Source organism: Hemibagrus wyckioides, linkage group LG14, assembly GCF_019097595.1.
Source record: "Hemibagrus wyckioides isolate EC202008001 linkage group LG14, SWU_Hwy_1.0, whole genome shotgun sequence".
NCBI classification, from domain to species: Eukaryota; Metazoa; Chordata; class Actinopteri; order Siluriformes; family Bagridae; genus Hemibagrus; species Hemibagrus wyckioides.
Window position 1 is genome coordinate 9,158,772 of NC_080723.1, and position 23,163 is coordinate 9,181,934.

At 37.2% G+C, this 23,163-nt stretch overlaps 1 protein-coding gene across 2 annotated transcripts in view; it reads right to left on the reverse strand.

Annotated features, from left to right (window-relative positions):
• chrm2a (cholinergic receptor, muscarinic 2a) overlaps positions 1–15,572 on the reverse strand; it is an 83,892-nt gene extending 68,320 nt beyond the window's left edge. For both annotated transcript variants that reach the window (XM_058408946.1, XM_058408945.1), the window contains exon 1: positions 15,415–15,572. The gene's annotated coding sequence lies outside the window, so the exon portion shown is untranslated. The remainder of the gene's footprint in view (positions 1–15,414) is intronic.
• Positions 15,573–23,163: the final 7,591 nt, after the last annotated feature.

Sequence of the window (23,163 nt, forward strand, 5' to 3'; positions counted from 1 at the left end):
GGCAGGCGAACGTTGTGAGACACAGAAGACGTAAGGAGAGCATAATAACACCAAAAACCAAAAAAAAAAAAAATGGTGAGTCACGTTTCATGTGATTGTTTTAACGTCAAATACACCAATAGAATCAAGCGAAGCTGATACCAGACCAAGACTACGGGTTTGGGGACGGGGGTTGGGGTGTTATGTTGTCGATCAATTGGCCCGGTGGGGGGGGGTGACGACACACATATTCAGATTCAGACCACAGCAAAGAAGTGTACAGACCACCGTAAGTGACACCACTAACAATTTGTTGGGATTGTTTTTAATTAAAATGAATTCTTATGAGCCTCATTTTCATACTGGTGTCAATCAAGTATAGTTCTGGGAAATAAACCATAAGTCAAACCTTTCAAATCTTCTGCAGCGATGGATCCCTAACTCCAAAAGAAATTCCACTGACCCCCTTGGCCCAGATCAATTTTTGGACCATAATCCAACTATTCAAACTGCCCACTTATAAAATCTGATTAACTTGTTAGAAAATGCAAACACGCAAAAACAAACTGGCAGGTAAACTACAACCAGGAAATTAATCAACATGTACAAGAATAGCATCAGATCCACAGCATGTAGAAGGATTCGGATTGTTCTTCTCATCTCCCTGCACTTCTAAGTCTACATTAATCTAACTGTAGACTGGCTGTCATGTAAAAGAGTAACGTTTATCTGTCCGTAGCAGCAAGGATTGCGCTGGAATTGTGGTGATATAGGAACGAAGGTATGTCTGAGCCGAGAGAGTGAGGTGGATGGAGGGAAAAGGGTGGAAAGTGGAATTGAATGCTTCAGCTGAGCCAAGAGGAAGGCTGTACCTGGCTGATAACTCTTACAGTCGGGTGCATTATTGTGCCTCAGCAAACAGCCGTGACGGAGGAAATAAGCAGCGACTACAAAAGAGACAAACAAATGACTCGACACTTCACTCAAAACTCTTCTCATCAGACATGGGCTGCCTCTACAGAGTGACTTTGAAAGTCAAAGAGTCGTACAGTATATACTGCGCAGATGACCTGAAAGTCTTCTATAAAAAAAGTACAAATAAAAAAAATATACATAATTGAAATACAGATCATGTAATGCTGTGTGATCTGCTTTATTGGTTTTATTGATTTATTTGTTTGTTTTTTATCCTAATGAGCTGCACTGATCAATTTTGACAAAGTATCGGCCATTTTACAGATGGACAGATTATCGACAATGTGCAGTACTGATGACACATGAGTTGAGAGATGAGAGCACGTTTGTAACACTGGTAACAGCAAAATGGAATAGATAAAACAGAAGCACCTCCACTACCACCACCACCACCACCACCAGCAGTACCAGCAGCAGCAGCTTTTCCTCTCTGAATCAGTCTTCATTCCTTGGCCATTTTCCTCAGCGCTTTTTGAAAATAATAGCAGCTACAAATCATGTTCCTGGCAGTGCGGCTCAGGAAATTGATGTTCTTTCATTTCAAAACAATGGAGAGCCTTATGAAATGGCTGATGATGCCATAATTCCAGTAGCTGACGTGTGTGTGGGAGAGGGAAAGCAGAGACGGCTTAAGGAAACCCAGACGCAGGGATACGACTAGATCCCTGAGCAGACATCTTCAATCAACTTCGAATGAGTTTGAATATACTCTCACTAACACCGCACGGAACCACATATACACACCTTTACCTACTTCTACTCCCTTCACCAGTCCTGCCTACTAGTGTGTGCTCTGACTTTAGTTTCAGGAGGAAAAAAGTCCTACGGTCTGGCCCATGGTGTTGAAACCTTTTCATCTTGCCTTGAAAATTTACAAGACCATGCTTCATTTTAGCTGCCAGAAAGCTTATTTAAATATGCTATATACGTGAATTAAAAAAAAGCAATTTTTAGACCCCATTCTCATAAGTCATTATTAAACTTCACTCTGGCTGTGATTAATGTTCTCCCCACTGGAGATCTATTAGCTCATACGGAGCTAACCACTCTCAAAATATGTGCAAAGAGCAAATCGCTTTCCCCACATGCTCCTTTTGACAGCACTGTGTAATTGAAAAGTGATTGTCTTGGCTTAGTTCCTGTGTGTACCTGCATCATTCCTGAGTGTGTGTGTGTGTGAGTGTGTGTGAGAGACTGAGAAAGCGAGATAGAAAGAGAGAGAAAGAGAGTGATGGCAAAACAGTGCAGATGAAGCCATCGTGCTGGCTAACAGCCGAGCAGTCACTTCAAAGCCAGTGGGCCAGCGAACACACGTGTGACCAATGGGGCTTTCCTGCCTGTCAGAGAGGAAAGATGAGAGAGAATGAACATTGGGGTGGGTGTACCCACCCCTCCACCTATCCTAGTGCGTGCACACACACACACACACACACACACATGATCTCTCCCATTCACTTTCTACCTCTACCTCTCTCTCTCTCTCTGTGCTGTCAGGGCTGAGGTTATGCTTGGCTGCTTCCTCAGCCATGGTGAAGTGTGAAGAGACAGATGGGAAAGTTACATCTGTCTGCCAACACACAGCCTGGGCCTTGCATACACACATTCACACACCACTAGGTCAGTGTCCTTTACACATGCGCAGTCCTGCATACTGTATATCTCTTTTTTATGCTGTGTGTGTTTGTGTGTGTGTTTGAGTTTATTCAGTCAAAGAGGACTGATTGTTTCCCTCTTTGTGATCTTTTTATCAATTTAATAATGGATGTTGTGTGTAACTACAGCCATCACTCCTCCCCTCTCCCTGATCTGTTTATTACACAATGAGCGTGCAGTACAGTGGAAGCCTTTCCATATCACACCGAGCTTCGCATCACAGCATGCTTGGGGCTCTCGTATGCTCAGTCTAGTCCTAAAAAGAGTTATTGGGACCAGCAAGCTTATTATTGCATTATCTCTCATTGCATTCTATGCCACTGTGTGTGTGTGTGTGTGTGTGGGAGAAAGAGAGAGAGAGACAAAATATAGGTGCTGTCTGGTAGAACTGTAAGCTTGCAAGGTGACAAGGAGAAATCAACTACAAAAAAAACAAAAAAACCAAGATCCTCTTTTGAAACTAGCCTTAATCCCCAACTACTGACTACTAAACTTATCCAGCTAAAACGAAGAGATTCTTTTAGATCTCAAACATAAACCTGATTTGATGTAGATTAAATTTCAAACATGTTCATGTCCACAGACATGAGGCTTATTTTATATTTTAGGGATATTTGGCACATAAGCGTAATATTATACTGTAAGCTATACAAGAGAATAATTTAATTTACATTTAGATTTTTAAATTGCAAGCATGTTTAGTATTGGCACCTAACCCCCTTGTATCACATTGCCTGCCATTACTTTGTATTGATTTCATGCTAGCAGCTGATGGAGTTTAATTTCATGCTAGCAGCTAAAGAGTTTTTCTCTCTGGGACACACAAACTTTCTAACATTCACCTTAATTTAGTTTTTAAATCTAACATTCGCCTTAATTTAGTCCCATCTGTTAGTGGGTGGGATATATTAGACAGCAAGTGAACATTTTGTCCTCAAAGTTGATGTGATAGAAGCAGGAAAAATGGACAAGCATATGGATTTGAGTGAGTTTGTCCAAATTGTGATGGCTAGATGACTGGATCAGAGCATCTCCAAAACTGCAGCTCTTGTGGGGTGTTCCCAGTCTGCAGTGGTCAGTATCTATCAAAAGTGGTCCAAGGAAGGAACAGTGGTGAACTGGAGACAGGGTCATGGGCGGACAAGGCTCACTGATGCACGTGGGGAGCGAAGGCTGGCCCGTGTGATCCGATCCAACAGACGAGCTACTGTTGCTCAGATTACTCAATTGCTCAAAAGACTATTTCTATTTTAAACCCACTTGTGTTCATTTGAATGGTTACATAATAAATATGTTTCATTTTTAAATGTTAGAAATGTTAGACATCCGACAGCCTTGGGATCTCAGGACAAGTGACAAGAAGTGACATCAAATCATCGTAGCTGCTCAAGGCATGAACAGTAAACAAGGTCTTAGCATCAGATGAGTTATTCTGTATCTGATTTAGCATAATCAACATATTTGCTTGCAAAATCCATCCAGAAGGCTGCACAGATTAGAACTATATAATATATACGCTGCTCATCTGAGTTAGCTGATTTTGTTGCGAACAAAGCGCAAACACGGAGGCATGCATGTTTTTCTTTCCACTTCGTAGCTCCAAGGTCATAAATGATGCAATTCCAAGCTCCGATTCCCACTTCTGAGGTAAACTGAACACAGCGTAATAGCCAGTACACAAAAAACATGATTTAGCTCACATCTACTTCTCTCTCTCTCTCTCTCTCTCTCTCTCTCTTTCTCTCTCTCTTTCTCTATCTCTATCTCTCACCCATCTTCTCTGTCTCTGTTTTTCCTCAGTGACTACAGGCACCACACAGCCAGATACGCCGTTTGGCTCTGATGGAAAATAAAGGGGCGGTGCTGGAATCGTCAGCTGTTAAATTCACGTCTGCCTGTGCTACTTTCATCTTCCATGTTTAGTTTCTTGCTCAGTGTATTGCATCTCTGACAGTCTGGTCACAACACAGCCCTTAAATAGAGAGAAATGGATTGACAGCAAGGATAAGGTAACAGGTTATAGTTTATGGCTTTAATATCTGAATCATAATGAATCATTAAATTTAATAAAATGTAATAAAATTAAATCTGAAACAAATAGATTGGATTTTTATTAAATGAAATGAACGAGGCTTAGTTTCTTTAAAGAAAGATTTTTTAAAATTCAAGAACTTTAGGTCAAATTAATGAGGTTAAAACATTTTTGGGAACACATGAAAGAAAAAGGATTCACTCGGTTTTTAACATTTGACAAATTCTATCTGACATGCGGTGCCTAAAGATAATATTCACCCCAGATATTATTCTCTTTTTGCTGCATCGAAGCATCAGAATGTCTTACTGCTCGTGTTGAAATTAAAATGGAATTGTGAAGAAGTTAATGTAGAAATTCAAATGGAAATTATATATATATTTTTAAAAATGTAATAAATAAATTAATTAATTAATGAATGAATAAATAAATAAAGCAAGTAATTTGATAAGTATTTATACTCTTTCTTTGAGCAATTAAAATTAGGACAGGATTATTTTAATTGATTTAATTATATAAATTAAACTATTTAATTATATATTTTAAATTTTTAAATATATGTTTATATATAATTAGGACTATTTTAGAGTATTTTTATTTTAAACCCCCTTATGTCCAATCTGGCCATTTGGTCTAAAACAAAAGCATAATACAGCCCAACCCCAAAATAGCAGATTTCCTCCCATCATGACCGGTGATGATAGCATCATGCTCCAGGGTGGAGGAACTGGGTGAAATCAGAGGCAACATGGATGGAGCCAAATATAAACAAATTATTGACCTGCTCCAGTCAGCAGGAAATTTTCATTTAAGATGGGAATATATCTTCCAATAGAAAGAAGAGCCAAAAATCATAAGGCAAGAAATGATACAAAAATCGTCATATCATTAAATACACTGCATATCCAAATGAATTCAACATCCTTGTGTGTTTATACACTGAGCTTCTTTTCCTTTGACATTTCCTTAACCCCATTCTTTCCACCTTCCACCTTCTTTTAATCTTTGGGAATTATGGAAGAAGTATTGCACTTTATTTCACCCAAAAACTATAATTTGCAAGACTCTGAATTGTCTGAACAGTGATTAAAGATGAGGTTCGAGTCCACATTTGTACCTTCTCTGAAGGGCAAACAACCGCTGCTAAGTGAACAGAATATGAGGGTTAAAGCCTACATGTGGTTTAGAAACACTTGTGTCCTCTCTGCCACTATATTTTGATTAGAGACTGATCTGTTGGTGAGATTGCTTTACTCCAAATGACGGTTTGATTAAAAAAAAATAAAAATAATTAATAAATAAATAAATAAATTTCTCTGAGTGATGACCTGTGTGTGTGTAAAACCTAGGACAGCAAATATACTTACAAAGAAGACTATTTTGTCTTTTATCTTTTGACTCTGTCTCATAGACACTCCAATCATACATTCATTCATTATGCAATATGCTTCTGCATAATGTCAGTAATTAATAATCAAGGAGGTTGTAGTGTCGTTTGCTGCAGTATTTCTGCGTAACATTCATGAGAGATATTTCGTGTGTGTGTGTGTGTGTGTGTGTGTGTGAGAGAGAAAGGTAGGGGTCTAAAAATACCTTTAAACTAAAACTGTGTTTGAGTTTATTTAATACAGCAAGATTTGACCTTAATAATAGCTAACATAGAAACTGATAGCATGTTTTTGTTTATCAGAGACAGAAACCTACCAGAGCAAATGGCACTTCAACTGATATGAGTTATCCTTTTTTTAAGCCCATCTTAAGAATTTTTGCAGGAGCAGAAATGGCTGTGCTCTGAGGGAGGAATCGATGGTGTTACTCCCTCTTCCCTCAGTCGCAGTCAACCAGCAAGAAGGAAAACATGCTGAACAGGCGATTGTGTCGATGCTTTCTCACGTAGATTCTGTCTTATCAGCTTTCTTGTTATCTGAATGATGAATTGTCTTAATCTCTTGTTCAAGAATTAAAAATTATGGCTTGGTTTTACTTTATGTTTATATTTATATACAGTACTGTGCAAAAAAAATACTGTGATTCAAAGAAACCTTCAAAAATAATGGAATTTTGTGTTTCTATGCTTAAAAAATACTTTAAAATGCAGTAGAAAGTAATAAATGAAACAACATCAACATTTGGTGTGATGACCCTTTCTGTAAAAAAATTGTCTCAGGTAAAGATTGCGAGGCTTTTTAAGGAAATTGGCCAGAAAGTGTTTCTGGGCATCTTGGAAATCCAGCCCCAGGTCTTCTAGAGACTTTGTCACACTTTCAGCAAGCGTAAATTTTTAATTTTTGTATGAAAACCTGCTTTTTTTCTATATTTTTCTATAACATTTCATTTCTGGTAGAAAACAACTTATATTGGGATTATAAAGTGTTTGAATTGAATACATTAATTATCAATAACGTAGATGTCAAAAATACAAATCTATTGCATTTTTTGTAAAAATTTATAAAACATTTGTACTAATTTTGTAATAAATAAATAAATAAATAAAAAAATAGGTTGCCTAAGACAGCTTTTGCGCAGTCCTGTATACGATATTTAAGTTACATTTTTATTTGTCACATATGCATTATTGCCCAGTGAAATTCTTTCTTCACATATCCCATCCTTGGAGGGTTGGGGGTCAGAGCTCAGGGTCAGCACAAATTAAAATCAAATGTATTATAAAATATAATAATTTTTTCTTTTCTTAGAGGGGACATTAGTAAGTAAATAAATACAATTTAAATAATTCATAAACACAAAGAAAAAGTGAAAATATTATCAACATTATCAATTACAAATCAAGCCAAAGCCTTCTAAAGTTTCCTTAAAAGAATGCAATGGCAAGGTAAATGAAGCAACATCCCAACAGCTAAAAAAGTAAATAAAAAATGAAAATAAATAAAATAAAATAATAAAACAGAAATAATAATACATAAATAAAACAAATTCAAATTAATATCCTTTAACAAAAAAAATATTTAGTGGATAGTTTCTGTGTTAAATTTATTTCTGTTAATTTTCTGATCAATAAATATTTATTTGTGCCCAGATGGCCTTCCAGTCTAAATTGTTTATGAGTATATTCCAGTAAACCATACAGCCTGGAGGAATGATGAGATTTAAGCACAGTTTCCTTCTTGGCCATGGACTTCTAAAATGCACTCACTTCCAAACACACACACCCCATAGTACACTCCTACCCCAACACTGATATGACATCTTTTTATTCAAGGCATCAGAAACACACATGCAACAGGAATTGCGATTCCAGCAGAGTAATTGCTGCTGCTATTTCTATATGACAGGGTCATAACTTGTAAGACATGGGAAAGTCATTTGCAAATGGACTTCGCCTTTCCATTCGAAATTTGCCAGACATTGTATGTTCGCGTCAATGAAAAACACAAATGGGACGACGTGATTTGCATTTTCATTTGAATGATGTCACAATTTATCCATCCACAAATAGAAAACGCAATCACAGATACAATTGGCAATTCGTTTCGAAAATAATCCGGAAAATTTCGTCTGTGGTTCTGTAGTGTGCTAGTGCCTGGACAATTGGTAAATCACCAAACTGGGTCTGGGTGTGAAAGCTTTCGCTCCTGTCAATGTCCTAAAGAAAAGACTCGATACTATTACTGCCACCTACTGTGCTGGGGTGATACTTTCACCAAAATTAGAAATTATGATTAATAATGATACAGTTATTTAGTTATTACTTAGAGTATGATCAAGATTAACTTATTCAATGATCCAACATCAAACCTTTAAAATAATTAATCCATTATAGAATAAAATAATATATAAAAATCAGTGTTTGAAAGCTAAAAAAAATTCTACGAATTTCATTCTAATAAATGGAACACATTATGTATTCTTATGTTTATATAGAAATACGATATTGTTGTGTTAAAAGCAGTGAGGATTAAGGAGTGATATGACCACCATATAGTTGCCCGGTTTCTCAGTCTAACACAACCAGGCTGTTTAAAGCGATTCCATATTTAGGTATAAAAAATGACCTGCTACAATAAAATATTTTATTGTTATTCAAATGGTATTTACATACAGTATGTATATGTAGGCAGTTGGCTAGCTGGCGCTATCAGCATATCGGTAACACTGTAATTTCACAAATAATAAAATATATTCAAATTGGATTTTTACAAATAATACCTGTCACATTTCCAAAATGTACACAATAAGTTCAGATATAGTGAAGTGTGTATTTCATTTCTACATGCTCTATAGCTATGCACGATGGCTAGTTAAACATACCCAGTGTCTCCCATGTTGAATTATGTGATACTTCCTTAAACAAACTATAGTTCAGGTTATTTTCTGGAAATACGAAGGAGGTAGGATTCTCAGGAAAGGTGTGCTGAGTGTTGAGATCTGACAGCAGATAATATTGGGTTTTGTGTATATTCATTATGTAAGTTTACTTCACGCTATTACACTCAAATGCTAAATACGACAGATTGTTCAGCTGTTGCATTTTTACAGGCTGTGTCTCGGTTCTGCACTTGAGTGATGCATAAACTCCATAAATATTCAGTCAAGACACAAATATATATGTAAAATTCTATACACTTTTTTCAAGAATTAGATAAAAATTCGAGTTGTTTACTCTGAAGCTGTTAAGCTGAGTGTTTGGTCAATTTGCATCGTATTCTCCATCATTCTCTCTTAACGATATATTTATCATTGTTTATATTCTATATAGTACCAAGTAATTTCTTGTTATGTGGTTAGATCTCTGTTTCAGACTGAAATTGGTATCTTTTGTGGGACTGTTCGTTCAAATTTTGAGATGCTGTTATTGTAAAAATTTTGAACAGACAAAGGAGACAAAATACAGATGTCTTGTTAGTTCTGTCAGCTAGCTGCTAATCACTTCCACTGATGTGTAATTGATATAAATCGTATCGAATCATACAGTATTTGATTATGAAAATTGTTCTGTTCTTCAATTACTTTTTTTTCTAATGTATTTACTCTTATCCTGCCTCTCTTTTTTGTGTTTGTTTTCGAATAATCACACATACTATTTCCACAATAATATGTTGTTTTTGGTCAGCTCTTTTTCAGCAGGTCAGTGGGGGATGCGTGCTCTGGAAACTCCAGGAAGGTCAGTAAAAGAAGCCAGGACTTTGACCCACTTTCCTTTTTCACTGATTCTTGGACAGATTTTTGTGCCATGGCATTAGCATGCTGATAAAAATGAAACCCAACGTGCCCTGTGAAATGACATTTTGTTTTTACATATTCTACACATCAGTGTAAGGATACGTTATATGTATCCTCCAGACCTGTAGATGTCCTACTGCTCGGTTGGCCAGACTCACTTAACCACTGTCTTGCTATATTTAAGCCTGCTTGTTTAGTGCTTTGTGTTCAGTCTTGAGTCTTGGTGCTCTAATTTTCTGAGACTCACAAACATGAGAAGTCTGCCATTCCTTACACTTTGAACTTTTTGTATGGTTTTAGTGAAGTTTTTGATACTCGTGTCTGTTTTCAGCTTCGTAGACTACGTTGTGGTCATTTATTCTTCAGTAAAGATTTTTTTGGTTTCACAACTAACTGCACTTTGATCTCCGGCTGGGACTAAAGAATCGCAGACATGGGTTTGACCTGTGATTACATTCCAGGCTTCTTTATGGGATTCTTTGGAAAAACAAAACATTATAACTTGGAATCCTATAAGTAAACACTCTGCTGTAGGGTCCTAACACTGCAATATTTTACACTTGATTTTCGATCAAGTGTCGATTTTATGATCTGAACATGTTCCAGTGCTTGGGATTGGAAAAACATGGATGTGGAATGTCTGTGAAGATGTTGTTGTGAATATCTCCTAAAGGCATGTGGCAAAATGTGTTATGGTCTGATGAGACCAATGTAGAAGTTTTTGTGCATAATTCTAAAAAATATGTCTGGCAAAAAACCAAAAAGCAGCTTATCACCCAAAGAACACCATACCCATGGTGAAGCATAAAGATCACAGCATCATGCTTGTGGGGCTGCTTCTCTTCAGCTGAAACTGAGGCTCTGGTCAAGATAGAGGGAAATCTGGATAGCTCTAAATAGCAGCTGCATTTTGACACAAAAACTGCAGGCGTCTGTTGGACAGCTAAAGATGCAAAAAAATAAAAAATGTCACTAGCATGATAATGACCCAAAGCGCAAATCCTAGTCAACAAAGGAATGGCTTCAGAAGAGAAGATGATCTACAGTTTGGAACGGACTGGTCTGAACATAAACCTTTGGAATGGCCCGGAGAGGGCTGAGTACAGAAGATCAACACAAAATGTAATTAAAATGAAGCGAGGAACTTGGTAGACTCTTAATAAGTAGGTAAATAAGTAAATAAATAAACAAATAAATAAAATAGTAGTTTAGGGTTGTTCTAAAAAGTTTTTTATTTTATTTTATTTTATTTTACTGGTTGCTATATATTAAAAAGGGTGAAAAAGATTTGACATGATTTATTTCGGCTTGTATTTTTTTAAGCCACAAAAAACGTGCAATTTTATCAAGATATTTCAGCTTTTAATATTAAACTATGTAAATTAATTGGACATGGTGTTGTATTGTATCAATTATTTTGTGTGTGTGTGTGTGAGAGAGAATAAGAAGAGCTGAAAGACACAGCTGTAAAATCCATACAGTGGGGTCCTTTGTGGCATGTGTTCGTTTTTGTGAGTGTTTACATGATAATGATTTTGCATGTGTGGACTGGCAGTCAGCATTATTACTGGATGAACGATAGGACAAAGACAAAGACACACCTGAGGCTGTCTGAGGACAATCACACACACCAACGCATAAACTAGACTGTAGCCTGAGCAGCTACGAGTAAGGAGATTGTGTGCACGCGCTCGCATTGTGCCCAAGTAGAGAAAGATAAAAAATTCTGAGAAAGATAAACTCATTTATAATGGCAGCAGCTTGAAGGCTGAAAAGGGCTTCATTATAAAAATTTAAAAAAAAGAAAAGCATGTCAGCTAACCCTAAGTCTGTTCATAGTCAGTTTAGTGAGAACAAGGCCCGGAATTTTCCATTACTAGCAGCAGACTGGATTCATGATCTGAATCTAAAAATCTGAGATTTGACATTTGAGTGATTATTGTCCAATTTTAACACGGATTAAATCCCTAAAAAACTTTTAAGGAAATATCTTTATTTATTCAGTGTTTGGTAGGTAAAATGAAGAGTGAGTTAAATATAGTTCTACTGAATAATTGAAAGTTGGGTATTCTTTTCTTTTTTCTTTCCTTTTTTAATTAAGGGACCCTTGGGGGTTGTGCCTGTAACCCTTAAAGGTTTGCTGACGTATATAAGCTGAATCTAATGAATTACACTGGTGTTGCAATATTGTATTAAATACCGTTTTAAATTTTTTATCAGTGAAAGCTTTGATATTTTGCATAGTTTTAACGACTTTTAAAAACTTTTCCAGTCCCTCTGGGATTCTGCAATGAAATGAACGCAAATTTCAAAATTACAGCAGATTTTCTGCAGATTTGGACCAAGACATGCCAACACACCACACACATTTAGCCTTAGATTCTCGAGCAGTGAACATGAGTACAGCTATTATAGAAAGTATTTACATATGTGTCTTTACTGGTAGGAGTTTAAAAAGAATGGTGTGCTATGATTTTACCAATTCACAGAAAAATTTGCAAAAAAACCTTTTTTACTTACGTATTGATGCTTAGAATGTATTATATATGACAATTTAGCAAGGATTTTTCTAGCAATTTTTTGCAAGAAAATGTTACATGTAGCAAGGAAAGAGGTTTGGCTTAAAACACAGTGTTTAATCTCAGTCCTTTTTATATACCAGATAACAAAACACTAAAAGCACACTTTCTTTGTGTTCATGTGTGTCTACCTTTAGCTTGCCTAATAGATATGTGTTTAAATGATTTCACCTTAAAAAAAGGTCTTCACATAAATCTTAAAAAATATATTTATAAATTTAGAAACATGTTTTGTTTTTCTTCTCACTGCTGTTGTTGTTAATTCCAATGTATCAAATCTCTTCTACTGGAATTACACATCTATACAGTACACTGCCTCCAATTTGGGGAAAAAAGAAGAAGAAACTGTAAATGAGCAATTTCTAAATTCCTTTCTTTTGTATTATATTACAAAAAAAGAAGCAATTATTGCAATTTTGCAATTATTTGTCTTAGCTGTCTTAGGTACACACATTTTTATCTATTTTTATGACATCTGCATTATTAAAAATATTTTGGATTTACAAACATAACAACAACAACAAAACGGTACAGACGAATGTTTGTATGTCAGTAAAGTAAGTAATAGATAAAAAAAAAAATAAAAAAAACTTGAAATGACAAACAAAATGAACTGATGAAACTAATGTTGAGTTTTAGTTGCAAAAACAGAAGATTCCGGAGGAATTGTGGAAGATTCTTAAAGATGCTCAGTAAAACTTACCATATCATTTCTTTACCTGAAACCACTGATGTTTTTTTCAAGCAAAGGATTGTCACACCAAGTACTGACTTTATTTAGATTATTATTGTTGACTATTAAAGTATTTTTTATTATTACTTTAATGAGGCATCATTGCTTTACAGCATTTCTTTACACAAACCAAATTATTGTGTGCATTACTACAGTGTATAATCTGTATGTGGCTGTTGTATTTATTGTGTGTGTGTGTGTGTGTGTGAAATGTATGGCGTCTCAGTTGGGTATTGATTCCCTGTAAATGGTCCACCAGACAAATTAAAATATTGAGCAGTTTTGTTTTAAACCTTAATGTCTGATGCAGAACTGAGTCATAACTTACGCCAACTTATGAGTTATAACTTATTTGTTCACATGATACTTGATGAACGCTAAATTACATCCCCATGGACTCAAAGCTTGTAATGGATATCACTGCAATCCAGGTTCAGTAATCACCATCAGACCACAGTTATGTGCTGAAATAATCTGTAGAAGACGATACCTTTTGTCTTATTGTATTGATTGATATTGATTATCGGTCGTTATTCATCCACGGAAACATGACACAAACACCTTCATGCGTAAAGCAGCCGGGAAAAAAAAGAAATTGCTCCTTCAGAAAAGTCATTTTCGAGTATAGTGATAAAAAGGTTCGAAATTGATAGACATCACTCAAATGCACAGACAGTCGGCTCAGCAGGATTTTAATATTAAAGAGGACAAGTCGGTTACCGTGCCGCGTGCGCACACACACAAACACACACACACGCTTCAGTCTAGTCAATATGACTGTGGTTATAAACGTCTTATTCTCACTCGGATATCGAATTGCATGCGAATAGCAAATCCAATCTCATGAAGAGTCATTAGTAACCGTAATGGAGCAGATTGTGAGTCATTACGCGTCACCCCAAGGACTACGGAAGGGTCAGGGTCACGACGTTTAGCGCACGAGCTCACGCGTCAAAATTGCGCCAGAACCGATCCCAGTACCGTTTTCTTTTTAACATCAGAAACACATGAATAGAGACACACGACACACCAGGCACGTCTGAAATGTGCTAAGGGAATAGCTACACGACGCAGCTTGGAGAATGAATTTCGCATAAAAAATGAGATTTATCTCTAACTAACCCCAGAAGCATCATGCATTCTTGATGTTATTAGTAGCTTATGGATTTGTGGGACCTGTCTGCGTAAAATGTGTGATTCTGTCTGGCGTAACGCATGGGTTCATCAGGAAGCTTGTGTGTGTGTGTGTGTGTGTGTGTGTGTGAGAGAGAGAGAGGTTGAATTAATGCAGACAGAATTCAAAAACTTTCAATCAGCTAGTTTTCAGAAGAGAAGTATTTGTTTGTTTGTTTGTTTGTTTGTTTCTAGAAATGTAACTAGGGAGGATTGTATTTTAAATGAGAGAATTGTACTTTTTTTGTAGAAATTGTAGAAAAATCTGCATGCATTTTTCCCTAGAGAAAATCCTGTTAGTTTTAGTCAATACCACAGACACATCCATCTGTATTAACGAGATCGAATACTACTACTACTACTACTACTAATAATAATAATAATAATAATAATAACTGAGTTACTTGAAACGATTCTAAAATGGTTGTAACCAAGACCAACAATTGTGTAGGCACAACTCTTCAAGCTAATCTGAACTTGTGTAGATTTTGTCTTTGTTGTTTTTATATATTCTGTTTTTTTTGTTTGTTTGTTTGTTTGTTTGTTTAAAAAAAACAACATTTTTTTCTTGAGAACAGTTCAGTAGAGTGGCACAAGTGGACACGCGAGGGTCCGGCGCAGGGTGTGTGATGTACCTGAGCTCAGGTTCTTGATGAGAGAACCTGCACTGTCTCACCGGGGTACCACAGCCTACCAGACCAGACTACCTAGATAGACTTCCTGGTAGCAATGTTTCTATCTGCACATGTACATTAGATATGCAATGAAATAAGCGCGTTTTTACCTGTAACTGAGTCGAGATTTCACAGTGCCATCAGTTCCTCCAGCTAGTTCTTGGGGAAAAAATGAAGCTGGGTAGACTTGGAGAATATCGCAGCGCGTTTTCATCTCAGCACCGTGTTGTAGTGGCTTTTACTGTTTTTTTTTTTTACTGTCTATCACTAAATGTCAAGCGCGTGTATTGCGCATTTCTCTCCGTTTGTCTTTTGGCGATTATTTGACCAAGGGAATAAAACGGCTCACGATCTATGCACCTACCGCCCCCTTCCCCAAACACACACACACACACACATTGCAATGTATATGCATAAAGCGGGATATGAACCTACATGCTCTCAGGCGATCTCGCTCCTCGCTTGGTGTGTGTCCGTGATGCCGGTGCTCATTCGGTTCGCTCCGTCGCGCAGTTGCACGTCTGAGGACATGTTGCTCGCGTGGATGGACTGTGGAAAGCTTGAGCGCTTCTATTCTGATTGCTCGCGGGTGTACGTACAGACAGACGAAGTAAGTGAGAGCATGTGGGGAGGGGCGGTACACACACACATACACAAAGAGAGAGAGAGAGAGAGAAAGAGAGAGAGAGAGAGAGAGACTCTACATGCACTCACAATCATACAGTTTAACTCCAAACTATCAGCTACTTGCATGTCTGACTGAATGTGTGACCAGTGATCTAATTTCAGATGGTGGCACAAACATATATGATACCATATATGATTCACGTGAACATATTGTGACTGGATGTGTAGTAGACATCACTGGAAGAGTAGTGAAGATTATAAAGACGTTCATGGACACTTCACATGTAAATGTGGTTTTTCCCCAAACGTGTATAGGATGGATAGGATTTGCCTTCTGTGGATCTAAGATGCCCAGATACCTGATCCAGGATGTCAGTACTGCTGTGTGTGATGGTTAGGTGTCCACGTTTGACCATATTCTGCATTGCATGATTAACCTTCATTTTACTGCTCTTTGCCATTTTAATTGTAATCCTCTTGAATAATTGTGTGTGTGTGTGTGTGTGTGTCACCCGATATCAATGGCATGCTTATCCTTATAGTCGATAGATTGCAATCAATGGTTTGCTCTAGTTTTCTGCACAAAACACTGTTCTGTTGTCTTGTCTCCTTAACATGCATTATCCTGTGCATTTATTGTCCAGTTTAAAGTGATTGCATTTTGTTGCACTCATCTCAAATGATCATGTATCTGCACTACTCTCTACTGTGCTCTTGTATTGTCATGTGTTGTCACCATGGTCCGGGAGAAATTACCTTTTGCCCAGTTGTATTTAAGCTATACAATGGAATAATAATAAAAGCCCATTTGATTTCATCTGACAAAGACACTGGTCACATCTGCCTTTGATTTGCCATCTGGGTAAAGGGACAGCAGCAAGCACAGGTGCGAACAAGGTCCGATGTGTCGTCAAGCTTCAAGATGTTTATTTGTCAAGTAAACAGTATTATTATATACAGTATAAAACTTGCAATTAAATGAAATCCTGACCAGCTTTGTCTTAGACTTAAGAAGGAGGAGGAGAAGAAGAAGAAGAAGAAGAAGCCTTTATTTTCTAACATACACATTAAAGCAGAATTAAATTCTTCATGTGCATATCCCAGCTTTGGAAGTTGAGGTCAGGAGGTTCAATATAGTAAATGAGTCTTTACAGATTTGTGAGATTTTCTAGATGAATGTCCATACTTAGGAATCTTGGGAAATACACTGTAAACTGATCACTCAAAGCAGCATCAGAGGTGATATGGGATGCATATGATCACAAAATGTTTGTCGTGTTAACTCAAAAACTCACGTTCTGTGTGTCTCAGCCAGCAAGTACTGCATAATTTTCTGCGTCATTGGCCCAGACAGAAAAATACACAATTGTCTGTCTGGAATTCACTCTGAACAGCAGACTTTTCACTGATAGGCTAATGGATAAAGAAGATGTTAACACCAGAGATGAAAGCAGCTGCTTTTTGCGGCCTCTATCGTTGTCTGTTCTTCTGTTTAATCATGGGTTTCTCTAGCAGACCACACTATATAAAACATTTGAAACAGCTTATGCAAGTACGAGATTGAATATGTTGGACATTTCTGCCTGAAAACATATACACCAAATGACTGACATAATAAATGTGCATGACACCATGAAATAGCATGTGTAAACAACTTCGTGTTTTGCGGATCAGGTGTCAATAGGGTCTTAAAGGCATTGAGTTGAGAACGGTTTCAGCACCACTGACAGCAAACACCCAGCTGAGACACAAGCTGAGAGAGAATCAATAGTAGAGTAGAGCAGTGAGTTGATCACCCTCAGCTGTGAAACAGCGACTTTAAGTCTTTTGGTTCAATGTGTTTTTTGAATGTGCTTCACATTCTGATATATTTGTCTCCACTTGTAAACTATTTATTACACTGGGGAGAGGTGTGCCCTCTGGCTTCATCAAAGCACACAAACACAACACCACCAGAAGAGCCTTAAGGGATGTGAACTAAAAAGCAGAGAAAGGTATGTTTTCTGTCCACAACAAATACCCGAGAGGAGAACAACTGGAGAACATATGCTCAGAGATCTCTTTCTATGGGGCTTTAGTGGGTGTTGCAGCTACTGCTGGTATATGCGCAGCTCACCAATAGATAGCCCAATAGATACAATACATTATGCCAAATTCCAATAAAGGCAATATTTAAAAACCAAAAGGTAGTGTTCTTTTCTTTTAGATATTCTTAGCACACAATTATCTAGGCTTATTTTTGGAAGCTAATTAAGCAACGGTTTTCAGGGACGTCGTTTAGATAAAGTAAACAGATTCTTTTGATTTAACTGGGATGTTTTTCTGTGATTTTTGTGAGTTTGCATTTTATTTGTTGATGACTGAAGTTGTTGCTGTTCATTCTTTTTTTTAGAGTGCACACTGAGACCCACCCCCAGAGGGAGACAACAATCACTAGTGCAGTGAGAATAGACTACAGAGGGAATTATTTGAATAAAACTGATATTTGAAGGTGTATTAGCATCGCAAATAACTATTTTATGGACATAATTCATATATAAGGATATGTTATATTACATATTGACTGACTATTGAATAATATGACATCGTGTTTTCTTACTTCTAGCAATAATGTATAAGTGTTGTTTGGAAAAAGTTGATTTTAATATAGGAAATCAACTGATACATACAACTTCTTTGCTGATGTTGAGGATAATTGTTTCTTAGATATCGAAGGTCTGATATAAACAAAATGTAAACCAAATATTATTTGACTAGATCAATCTCTTCATATCTATGGAAAAAATATGTATTGCAGACCGTCACATCTCTCTCTCTCTCTCTCTCTCTCTCTCTCTCTCTCTCTCTCGTTGTTGCCAGAAGCAAATCATAGCAAGCGCAGGTGGGCTGCAATCAAGGGACTTACTGCAGTAGAATAAATAGCATATGTCTGGTGTAGCACTTTTCTGAGAACTAGAAATTCAATAAAAATAATTTGGAATCCATTGGAGTTTTCTCTGAACATTATCAGTCTTCTGAAGCACAAGTGTAGGGTGGTTATTTGTGGCTGTTGCTGGTTTACAGCTTGTCTGTTATGTGTTATATGTGTTCCATTTACACAAAAGTGATGCTGTCTAGCTATGCTGAAGTACAATCTATATATACACCACTCAGTCATAACCGGATAAAAACAATCTGTTTAATATTGTGTAGGTCTTCCTTGCGCCAACAAAACAGTTCTGACCCACTGAGACATGAACTCCCCAAGACCTCTGAAGGTGTGCTGTGGTATATCTGGCATTAACATGCATCAGCAGAAGTCCTATAAGTTATAATATGTGGACTTCATAGATTTGTTTGTCCATCCGACAGATGCTTGATCAGACATCTGCTGAATTTGGAGGCCAAATCTTTCACATGATTTGTATGACAGGGAACGTTACCCTGCTGAAACAGGACACTGCCATTAGGGAACATTGTTGCTATGAAGGTTGTACTTGGTCTGCAACAGTGTTTAGGTAGGTGCCAAATAACATCTACATAAATACCAGGACCCAGAACATTGTCCAACCTACTCCTGCTGGCTTTTCTTATCCCCATAGAACATCCTGGTGCCATTTCTTTCCCAGGTTAGTGACACACACACCTGGCTGTTCACATGATAAGAAAAAGCTTATTAAAAGCTAAGCATTTAAACACTAAGCATAACTTTTTCAAGCAGTTTTCTAGAGTATACTTATGCTTTAATGAGCCTTGGGCGCCTTTGTTCACTGGTTTTCCTTTGTTGGACTACTTTTGGTAGATAATAACTACTGCATGCCAGAAACACCCCTGCTTTTGTGGAAATGCTCTGATCCAGTCGTCTAGCCATCACAATTAAGCCCTTGTCAAAGTCACTCAGATCCTTCACCCATTTTTCCTGCTTCCAACACATCATCTATGAGACCTGTTCACTTGCTGCATAATATATCCCACCTCTTGTCAGGTACCATTCTAACGAGATAATCAATGTTATTTACGTCACCTGTCTGTGCTTTTAATGATATGGCTGATTGTTGTCCTACACATTGTGTTTTTTTCTCCTAATACACTTGAGCCAGTAAATAAGTTGATTATCAGCACATCCTGAGTCCAAGTGGGTGTTACTGAGCAGAGAAAGGACTAAAATCTGCAAGACAGAAGGTTTCCTTAGACATTTTGACTATAAAATATTCTTGGGTTCCATGATCCTATGTATACATACATACACTAGGTTCAGGACAGCAAATTGGGCTGAAATGTTCCAGTTTTGGATTATAGTGCATTTTTAATTTAGTCAAATATGACTACAGTATAGATTATTCTTTTGGGTGAATTTTCAGTATGGTCTTGTTGGTCATAAGTTTATATCAGAGGTCAATTTATTTACAATAATTTCAATTTAGATCACTTTTTATGCAAAATCTGGTCAAAACCATCAATGCTAGCAATCTAGAGCTGTCCCAATGCACCCATATACCTATCTTTGGTGAAGGAAATTTTTACACTTTATTCTGTCAGAAACTAATTACTTGGACACTGTATACACATAACAGCAGTACTAATACAGTAGGCCCAAAGGTACACTGGAAAACAGAAGCTCACTGAATTGACTTAATTCAAATCTGTACATTGGTTCTACATGAATGCTTTGTTTGTTACATTAATAAAATTTGTTTTACATACAACACCATCTAATAAAAAACAAATGAAACAAACAAAAAAAAACCCTGCATATTCACCCAAGCTCTTGAACACAGCCCCCATTACCCTGATTACTGGAAGCAGCAACAGTATCCACTGCATAACACATGTAATCTAATAAGATTTATTTAATGCTATATTTATTGATTTACTGTCAGTGTCAACATCACGTTAATACTACATGAATTGATTCCACTTGTGCTACATAATTCACGCTACTAATTCTACATTTTTTACAAATGAAACTTAATAGAAACAGTGATCTCAGTTTGATGAGAAACATATTTTATTAAATTACATGTAATATGTTGTCTTAAATCTGACCAACCACCTGTTCCTCTTTTGTTTCAACATACAAGTTCTGAACTTCTTTCTTCAGATATACTATCCTTGAAGAATTGGGGTCAGCCATGATGCAGCCACCCTGGAGCAGACAGGATTTGTTTAGGGAGCTTTGCTCAAGGGCCCAATGGTGGCAGCTTGGCAGTGATGGGGCTTGAACCCCAATCATCTAATCAGCAACCAAGAGTATTAAGCACTTGAGCTACCACCGCCCAACCTGTGCTACCCAACCTGTGCTGCCCAAAGCCCTGATGCATCAGTGTCGAGTGGAGATCATCCAAGATTGAAGACCAGTGAATCTCTGTTTATTGAACAAATGGCAAAAAAATTGGATGGACACTTTGCATCTTTGAAAATGGCTGCTGGTGATCAGTAATCACCCTGCACTTGTCCCCCCTTCCCTTTCTCTCTGCACTCTCTGATCTCACAGGAAGGAAAGATTGTGTGCTCCTTCAAGATCTGTGCTGGTATAATTTCCTTGTTTCCTTGAAAATTAGAGCAAGGTCAGCTATTCTACAAATGCTCTAGGACGCACATTTTACTGACATTTCTGCTGATCTACAGAGGCATATAGATGAATTACAATCTCTCGTGTCACGTCTCCATGAAACTGGCCTTGTTTTGAGTGCAATTCTCTGCAGCATGCAATCACACTGTTGCCTTGGCCAAACCTGGGGAATTTGGAGCACTTGTGAAATGAATCCACCAATGATGAGTGGCTTTAGAAAGTGCAGGAGCGAAAGGTTTTTGCATTAAAAGCCCAACAATCACTGTTCACTTGGCCTCCTAGGAAAACCAGAGTGGCTAATGAAGCATAAAAACTGTGATTAAAAATGTGCTACTAAGTCCATCTAGTATAGCATGGAGAATTGAATTACTGTCTGAAGACAAGACCAAGTGCGATATTTCTCATTGAAACTGAATGAATCAATGTGACAGGCACTGCACAGCTAATGGTTTTTGTTCATATGACATTTGAGGATTCTTCTACAAGCAAGACTTTCTCACACTCAACAAGAGAGGTGAGGCATATTCAATGTGTTCAAGTGCTTTCCTCATGAAATAAAAGCTCCCCTTGACAAGCTCTGTGCATCACAACTCCAACTATCTCCAGTAATGTGATATTCAAAGTCAACCTTCATTGCCCTTCTGCTGCAACAATTCAGATTTCCCAAAGTTTGTCAGTCACTATTGTGTCAATTCATTATCATGTGTTAAAGCTCTTAAAGTATTGGATTGATTTGGCTTATGAGGATCTCATACTGCAGGCTGACTGAGTCGATGTTTAGCAGCATTTTGTAAAGCTGTTACTTCTTAAAATGTCATTTCTTGAAATGAAGAATAAGACATGATTAGAGTAACTGACAGATGCAAGATGGCTGGATTTACAGTTTGGAATTGCTAACAGACTTGACTTTATAGCTCAGCAAAGTACAAGTTGCAAGAAAGAAACAAAGAAATCCCCTAGAGGGTCAACATCATTTGAATAAAGAGGTATGGATGTATGGATATATGAGCTTAGGGACAGGAAAATAACACAGATTTCAGAGTGGGCATTTACTCTGCTCTCCTGAAGAAAATGAAAACAGAAAGTGACTGACATTCAGGATGTTTTTGCATTCCTTGTAAAACTCATTCAGTGCTCTGCACCCTATGTGTCTGGTAAGAGTCTGGTAAATTTTCTTGGTTAATATTTGTATGCCTAATTGGGACTTTTGTTTTGCTCCTAGACCTCCAGTCCTCCTTTCTCATTATATGCAACATATTCTCTTACGGAAGCTTAGTTAAATCCAATCATGCTGCTCTCACTCTCTTATATTTGCATATTTTTGGTGAAATTAGTCAAAAAGTAGGTTGACTGAGCCAGTCGACAATAACACATGGAGCACTATGAAGTTATTCATCCACCACATTTCCAACCAGGTCCATATTAACCATTATTTTTAATACAGTTCAAAAAAAAGAAGCTTTTCAAGAGCTTCTTTCGGGAAATTAGATATCACTACTTCATTACAAACTCTGTAAAGCATTCATTGCACAAATATAACTCTTTCCCTCTTCCCTGACTTTTTTTAAACAGATCTCTGTTTATTCACTGTTGTTTATTGTTAGTTCCAATTCATAAAAAGGGATATTCCTCCCAGCAATTTTTTTTTGGTTTGTGTATGACTTTTAATCAGGCTGAACTAGTTCCCTGTCCATGCATCGTTTCACAGCATGTATCTCTCAGCCTGTACATCAGTTTTCTTTTCTGTTGTGCTGGTTGCAGTGCTCTAGCTATTATGAGAGTCTCTGTTCTCTGATGTCTCTTTTAGTGTGAGTTTCTCTTTTGGTGGCCCTCAGCACTAAGGCCAATTCTCAAAGCTCATTTCTGACCCCCCCACCCCCACCCCTTTCTCTCTGTCTTTCTGTCTCCCTCTCTCTCTCTCTCTCTCTCTGTCTAGGTCTTCTGTTTATCTTTTATCTATCTTTCAATCTCAATCAAGTGCAACCTTGGTTCTGTGCATGAATAAA